This window comes from Bolinopsis microptera, chromosome 12, assembly GCF_026151205.1.
Source record: "Bolinopsis microptera isolate Bmic1 chromosome 12, MBARI_Bmic_1.0, whole genome shotgun sequence".
In the NCBI taxonomy this organism is placed as follows: Eukaryota; Metazoa; Ctenophora; class Tentaculata; order Lobata; family Bolinopsidae; genus Bolinopsis; species Bolinopsis microptera.
This window is the reverse complement of record NC_087083.1, coordinates 8,659,940-8,667,764: the sequence shown is the minus strand read 5'-3', so window position 1 is coordinate 8,667,764 and position 7,825 is coordinate 8,659,940. Positions and strand designations below refer to the sequence as shown.

Genomic DNA, 7,825 nt, shown 5'->3' with positions numbered 1-7,825 from the left:
GGTATGATTTGAGTCCATTACCAGAACCGAATGAGCAGCTACAACTTTAGAGCTCAGAAAAAATTATGAAAGTCACAGCAGATAAGTTGACGCAATATTTCGCTTTGAACGTGACCAGTGAATTGGTGTTCTTACAGCAGTACAATTACGGCGGGGTGCGAATTGTGATGTTCAAAATTTCATTTTGTTATTGCAGCTGAATCAATTGAAAATTCCTACAATCCACAGGTCCCAATTGAAGCTCCGTCCAACATTGAGTCGGGCGCCAGATGTTACAGCCATTATAAGTGTAAGTTCAGTCGATCATACCTTTCAATAATGCTGAACCTGCAACGTAAATTACAGATCTTCTGCTTTCGTACCTCATACAATTTCCCCTGCATAATCGTTCTGTTCCATCTCCAGCTACGCACACAGCTAAGTTACTGATTGGAATTGCACCCAGTGGGGTAATCACATATGTCAGCCGCTGTTACCCTGGAGGCACAACCGACAAGGAAATTGTAGTGGATAGTGACATACTGCAGAAGCTGACTGTTGGTGACAACGTGATGGCTGACAAGGGGTTCCTCATTCATGACATTTTGCCCGAAGGTTAGTTCCAACCGTGCTACATTCGAAATATGAGATTTTTCTGAACGAGCCCCTATAACACTAACAGTTAAAACCAACTTAAATCGTAGTATTTATATTTTGTATGCTGATTGCGAATCACCCAAATGATGCTCCTCTTGGGAGATAACGTGCTATGACCTATGGTTTCTAATTTCTCGTTAAGGTCACAGCATACGCTTAAGTTAGAAATCGGGTTTGTGTTAGGGTTAGGATCATTCTGGGTGGTTAAGGTTTCAGAGCCAGCTAGAAAACGTGTTGAAACGTCACGTAACAGTCTAGTTGTGTGTAGAGTGATTAATCATCGTCCGGTTAGTTAAGAATAAGCGGAATAAAAAGCGAATTAAATTTCAGGAGTTACACTAAACATCCCAGCGGGGATGTGGGGCAAGACTCAGTTCACGCCGGAAGAAGTAGCAGCCAGCAGGAAAGTCAGCATCGCCCGCATCCACGTGGAACGCTCTATTGGCTATCTGAAGCGGTACAAGATTTTGGGCAACAAAGTTGTGGCGAAGATGTTGCCTTATCTGAGCGACATCGCATTCGTGTGCGCCCAACTGGTCAATTTGAACCCTGTTTTTTTAAGGGAGGTCGACAACGATTTTTTTAAAATGACCAGGTCTGCTTAAATAACTAAAAATTATGTTAATATTCTGTTCATGACTGGACGATAAGTTCCTACAATCCCCCCCCCCCCCCCCCCCCCAACAGTTTGTATTGTACGTGGGCAATGGGCACGGTTATAGAAGTACAACAATCACACTATTTCAAGTTCATGACGTAATCATGGCGTGTTTACCGCGGTGCAGATATTGCACGTGGACCTTGCCGAGCCGAGATGTGGTAGAGATAACAATGTGAACAGAGGGTCAAATAAAGATAAGGAAAGTAAACACACGATATCGATCTGCTGACTCGTCCTGTTTGTGATTGGACGGATCGGTGTCACATGACATAACACCTCTATTACAAGTGGTCGCTCGTTGAGGATGACGGAGCACATCAGGGCTGCCCGTCGTCAGAATAAATTTAATTCAGTTGTTAGTATAATTGTTATATTGTGGTGTTGGTAACCTACCTTCGTTGTGTTTCTTTTGACTTTGTTATGCTCTGGAAATTGTGAAAATTACGCTCTGGAAATTGTGATAGTACCTGCTCTGGAAATTGTGATAGTACCTGTTCGATTTGTTAAGGAGACGATCTCCCTGTTCATATGTTTGTTATATATGGTAATTTATTATGTAACTTATTTATGTATATTATTCCTTAGTCTCGTATGACCATAGTTGGTACTACAATAAGTGGGTTTCACTTCTAAGCTACCGTATACTAAATTGTTACAGGATCAGAATGTTCGTGAGGAACAGTCACCAAAAGTGAGTTGCTTACCTGCTGTGTGTTTTCGTACTCTGGTCTTCACTCAAGTTGCAAAGCTGCAATAAACGTATCGCAAAGAACATTTATATCTGAAAATTGTGTTAGTACCAGTTTGATCAGTTAAGGTGAGGATTGCCTCGATCTGTCGGGTTCAGCTTAACTGCCTAGGTCATGAGTAGAACCGAAGGATCAAAACATATGTTGCTTGTTGCTCGTATCAACTATCAAACATCAATTTTGAGGGATAAGGAAGTGTTTATAGGTTCTGAAACCTAGCTAAATCGATTTTTCGTGCAATTTTAGGTCAGAAACAGTCATTAAAATGAGTTAATAAGAAGGTCGATTTCTCGGTTATTTTTGAGCTTTCGTTCAGAAAATAATTCGGGGCCTTCAAAGGGGGGTAACAAGAAAGCGTTACAAGTGTTACAAGCCTTCTATAATACAAAATGTGTATCATCTCTTCAACCCGCTGAACATGTGCTTACCCTAAAAATGTAAACAAATGTGTTTCACCTCCTCAACCCGCTGAACATGTGCTTACTATTAAAGTAAACAAATGTGTTTCACCTCCCCACCAGTATCCACATCTATTATAAGTACAATTAGTATAATAAATATAATATACATTTTATATACCAGATACCGCATTATAATGCGTAGTTAGTAGTAATTGTGCTAACAAATTTCTTCTCAGATGCTGAAATCCAGTGTATACAGGGAGCTAACAGCACTGCTCCTTTAATTAATTGTCCTGTTGGTACTGTCTCCTGTTATGGGTAAGTTATCAATTAATTCAATTAGTTCAATTAGTTCAATTAGTTCAATTAGTTCAATTAGTTCAATTAGTTCAATTAGTTCAATTAGTTCAATTAGTTCAATTAGTTCAATTAGTTCAATTAGTTCAATTAGTTCAATTATTTCAATTAGTTCAATTAGTTCAATTAGTGCAATTAGTTCAATTAGTTCAATTAGTTCAATTAGTTCAATTAGTTCAATTAGTTCAATTAGTTCAATTAGTTCAATTATTTCAATTAGTTACTTGAAAGCTTCCAATCGTATTTTCTTTTCGCGGTTATCCCTGATAATAAGGCAGCGAACTAAAAAGAGCATGCATGGTAGGGTCTTAGAACTCGGCCAAATTACTTTCTTCGCGATTTTATCTTGATCCACAGCTGCTCACCACAAATTGTGAAGGGCCTGAACGGAACCCCTCGGTTTCAGTTCCTTGTTTAAAACTGTCGTACAGCAAGGACATTCACCGCGTTCGCCAATATATAGTGACATAGTAGTGTTGAAAGTATTATGATCCAACTATCAGTATTTCATCATGAGACTAATAAACTAAAACAGCGAAGTAGTCCAACATTTGATATTTATATGCGCAATAGTGACTTTAATATGCGGGTCCAGGGTATTGTTTTGAACGGTCTTAGAAGGGAAATAGTTTTATATACCATGGCTTATAATTATAATAGTACTACAACATTATTTGGCTGCCGTGCTTTTATACGTTTTTTTGTTCCAATCTGGAACGATTAACAACTAAGTTATCACTTAACTTAACTAAGTTATTATTTAGCTTAACTAAGTTATTACTTAACTTAACTAAGTTATTATTTAGCTTAACTAATTTATTACTTAACTTAACTAAGTTATTACTTAACTTGACTTTATTATTATAACAAATCTCATGATAAGCTGAAATAAATAATTAACAATTGCGTCGGTTTTTAAAGTAAGCATGAAACTAAACCCACTGTCAGGCCCAAGCTAACAGAGCATGTAGGGTTTGCCAGCGGAGTGGATTACGGATGTGGGCCGTGTGACCCGGAACTCTCGTTTGAGTGTGCGGAATGCAGCGAGTCCGGATGTAACCAGCCACCAGGTTAACTTTTCTACTGTATTTTTCATACGCCATTACCACATGTTGTTCGATTTACTTGTTAATGAGTGTTTTCTGATGTTCCAGTCGAGCGACCACGTGCTATTACTTATTATAAATACCTTACTTCACCTGTAGACCACGTGCTATTACTTATTATAAATACCTTACTTCACCTGTAGACCACGTGCTATTACTTATTATAAATACCTTACTTCACCTGTAGACCACGTGCTATTACTTATTATAAATACCTTACTTCACCTGTAGACCACGTGCTATTACTTATTATAAATACCTTACTTCACCTGTAGACCACGTGCTATTACTTATTATAAATACCTTACTTCACCTGTAGACCACGTGCTATTACTTATTATAAATACCTTACTTCACCTGTAGACCACGTGCTATTACTTATTATAAATACCTTACTTCACCTGTAGACCACGTGCTATTACTTATTATAAATACCTTACTTCGCCTGTAGACCACGTGCTATTACTTATTATAAATACCTTACTTCACCTGTAGACCACGTGCTATTACTTATTATAAATACCTTACTTCACCTGTAGACCACGTGCTATTACTTATTATAAATACCTTACTTCACCTGTAGACCACGTGCTATTACTTATTATAAATACCTTACTTCACCTGTAGACCACGTGCTATTACTTATTATAAATACCTTACTTCACCTGTAGACCACGTGCTATTACTTATTATAAATACCTTACTTCACCTGTAGACCACGTGCTATTACTTATTATAAATACCTTACTTCACCTGTAGACCACGTGCTATTACTTATTATAAATACCTTACTTCACCTGTAGACCACGTGCTATTACTTATTATAAATACCTTACTTCACCTGTAGACCACGTGCTATTACTTATTATAAATAACTTACCTGCAGAGTTGGAGGAGAGTTACTCGTGCTACAACTACAAAGTAGCAGGAGGTGCTATCATCAGACACCCAACTCTCACCACCTGTTGGAGATCTAAAGGCACAGTTATCACCTGCAACATGTAAGTTTAGGTTATCTGAAACACTAATTGGTCACTAATTGGTCACTAATTGGTCACTTATTGGTAACTAATTGGTCACTTATTGGTCTGACTATGATACTCTAAAAGTGATACGCTATTTTTTCATTTGCACTGATCACCATAAGTGGGCCGTGATCAGAACAGTTTTTATTTTCTGCTTGCTAAATTTGTCCAAACGTGACCTAGCAATCGTGACTTGATGTCAAATTTTAAACAAAACGTCATTTATAGTTTATACGTGATGTTTTAAAAACTTATCATCGTGCAATTTTACTTTAAACATTTTTATGAATGCAGGGAAATAATTATTACTTTAATATTATAAAGAAAGCCTATTCCGAAAATATTCTAAGAAGTGAGAACCATTGCTTTGTAGGCGCTGTAAAGTCTATACTAATCTGAATATAGATTTAGATTTTTTCATAATGTTACGTTAATCTTTAGAATTATAATGTATAATGTTTATAATGCTTAATGTTAAACTTTCTTTGATAAAGAATTAAGGAAGCTGAGTAGAAGCATATGAGAAATGGTAGATTTGAGTTGATTGGTCACTAATTGTCCACTTATTAGTCACTAATTGGTCACTAATTGGTCACTAATTGGTCACTAATTGGTCACTAATTGGTCACTAATTGGTCACTAATTGGTCACTAATTGGTCACTAATTGGTCACTAATTGGTCACTAATTGGTCACTAATTGGTCACTAATTGGTCACTATAACACTGTTCTGTTCAGGCCGGCCAGTACAGCACATTACAAAAGTGTAAGTGGTTGTGGACCATGTGGGGAGACAGCAAAAGAACGGGGGACATGTGTAGAATGTTATTCAGACTCTTGCAATCAGATCGGTGAGAAATCAATCAATTTGCATAACTTAATTAAGATTGAATTTAACAAGAATTTCGCCGCGGTTACACCATTTGGTCATTTCGTGTTTAATTCCTGTTTAATTCCACCACGCACGATCAAATTTCCCTACAATGTAATCGTTTTACTTAAATTGTAATCAACCGTTAGCATTTGAACCCCCCCCCCCCCTCGGCTGATTACGTAATTTGTGAACGACCCCATATTTGATATTAGGCGTGCAAAACTTGAAAACACTGCACGCATCTGACGTGTCGCCGTCACGTCGATCTGTGGTTTGGTTGTAGACCATGCAATTCATATTTTGCGCGGTTTTGTTTCGTGTGAACAATTGGAATACGCTATATTAATATAGTGCTCCAACCATGCTTTACTCTCAGTTTAAAATCCTGTCGAAATTGACCGCAATTGACTGTGACTACGGTGAATGAGCCGTAATGTAGCATGCCGCTGGGTCAGTCAGTTCATTACAAATTAAATGTGTTTTCAACTTGATTTATATTTTCAGTAAGAGAGAGTGATCGTGCCCATCTCCACCACCGAACAAGAAGATCAGTCTCCGCTGAATGTGTCTCCCAGTGTCCTTACAGCTAATTGGTCACTAATTGGTCACTAAGTTTCCCTACAGTTAAAGTTACTTTCCTCTACTACATATCTAAACTATTAGTTGTGCGACTTTTCCATGTTATCTGCTATGCAGCTTATACTGAGCAACCAAATTCAGAAAATGTCTTAATAATGAAAAACCAATACAAAGAAACCTTATGCATTCGCACATCGTGATAATGATTAATATTATATTTATATCTCAAGTAAACTGGTTACTGGAAGATCTCAATCTGTTCCTCTTTTTGTGCTCATTTCTTCTTACGTGCTCATGCTCGAGGCCGGTTGCTGATCACTCGACACTCAAGCAACATATATTTTGTTATATTAATGCTATTCATGCAAACAAGTAAAACGAATCTGTTATGTCATGTATCCTACATGATTTTACATTTTAATTTTTTCTACAGAACAAACAGCATTCATAAATATTTTAAACTAATATAATTATTCTAAACCATAATTTATTGTTCACAACTTATTTGTTTAAAGAAAATGAGATAATGAGAAATATCAAAAGCGAATTTGAATTAAAACATACTGTTTCATTTTTTAAAACCTGTGAGAATGCGAGGTGGTTAAATTAAATGAAGTTAAACTAATTACCTATTCATAAATTATTTGGGTTTTGGTTAAACATGCATAGAACAGTTAAATTTTGGATATAGTATTATTCATAATAATCGAGGATTTAAATTTTAAATTTTCAGCCAAAATTGAAAATTAAATGTAGGAATTAACTAAATTTACTATTTAAGGTGGCCCACAAATTTCCTTTATGATAATTGCTTTTACTTATACTCCAACCCCAAATCACTTCCTCAAGGGATAAACGAAAAAAAAGGTCCGAAAAACTTTGAACCGACAATTATATTATAGGCATGTTCAGTATTTTTGACTGGATCAACTAATAAAGAATTTTGATTACTATACGTTGTTTGTCTAGCTTATGAATTGCAATTGTTTGTGTAGTTACGTCACCACGACGAAAATGAGTTTGTGACAAATTTCCAGCTTTATCAATTAAGCTGAAAATGTCCATATAATAAAAGTAATAAGAGTAAAACGTTGGCTATAACAATGGGTTTTGTAGCCTTTGGTTTTTACTAACCCACTCACCAGCGCACTATCCTGTAATTGTGGGGTTTGAAGCCGAAAGAAGCAGCAGTCAGTCTTGAAACCCAGAACTCTTGTTTCTTACTCAACCCTGACCCAAACCAAAATCTCGAAGCCAACCATAACCCTAATAGTAGGTTTATATCATGTAATAAGCGGTTTATATTATGGTTTATATTATGGTTTATATTATGTAACAAAGAGTTGGCTCATCCGATTCTTTCCTCCAATGTTGATAAACTGGTTGCCGAACAGCCAGCCAACATGATTCATGTCACATCATATCCACATATATAAAA

The 7,825-nt window shown here is 36.5% G+C and overlaps 1 long non-coding RNA gene across 1 annotated transcript; it reads left to right on the top strand.

Annotated features, from left to right (window-relative positions):
- Positions 1 to 4,799: 4,799 nt before the first annotated feature.
- LOC134824546 (uncharacterized) lies at positions 4,800 to 6,612 on the top strand. Its single transcript, XR_010161424.1, has 3 exons — positions 4,800 to 4,911; positions 5,673 to 5,785; positions 6,313 to 6,612. It is a non-coding gene; the product is annotated as an uncharacterized LOC134824546 (long non-coding RNA).
- Positions 6,613 to 7,825: the final 1,213 nt, after the last annotated feature.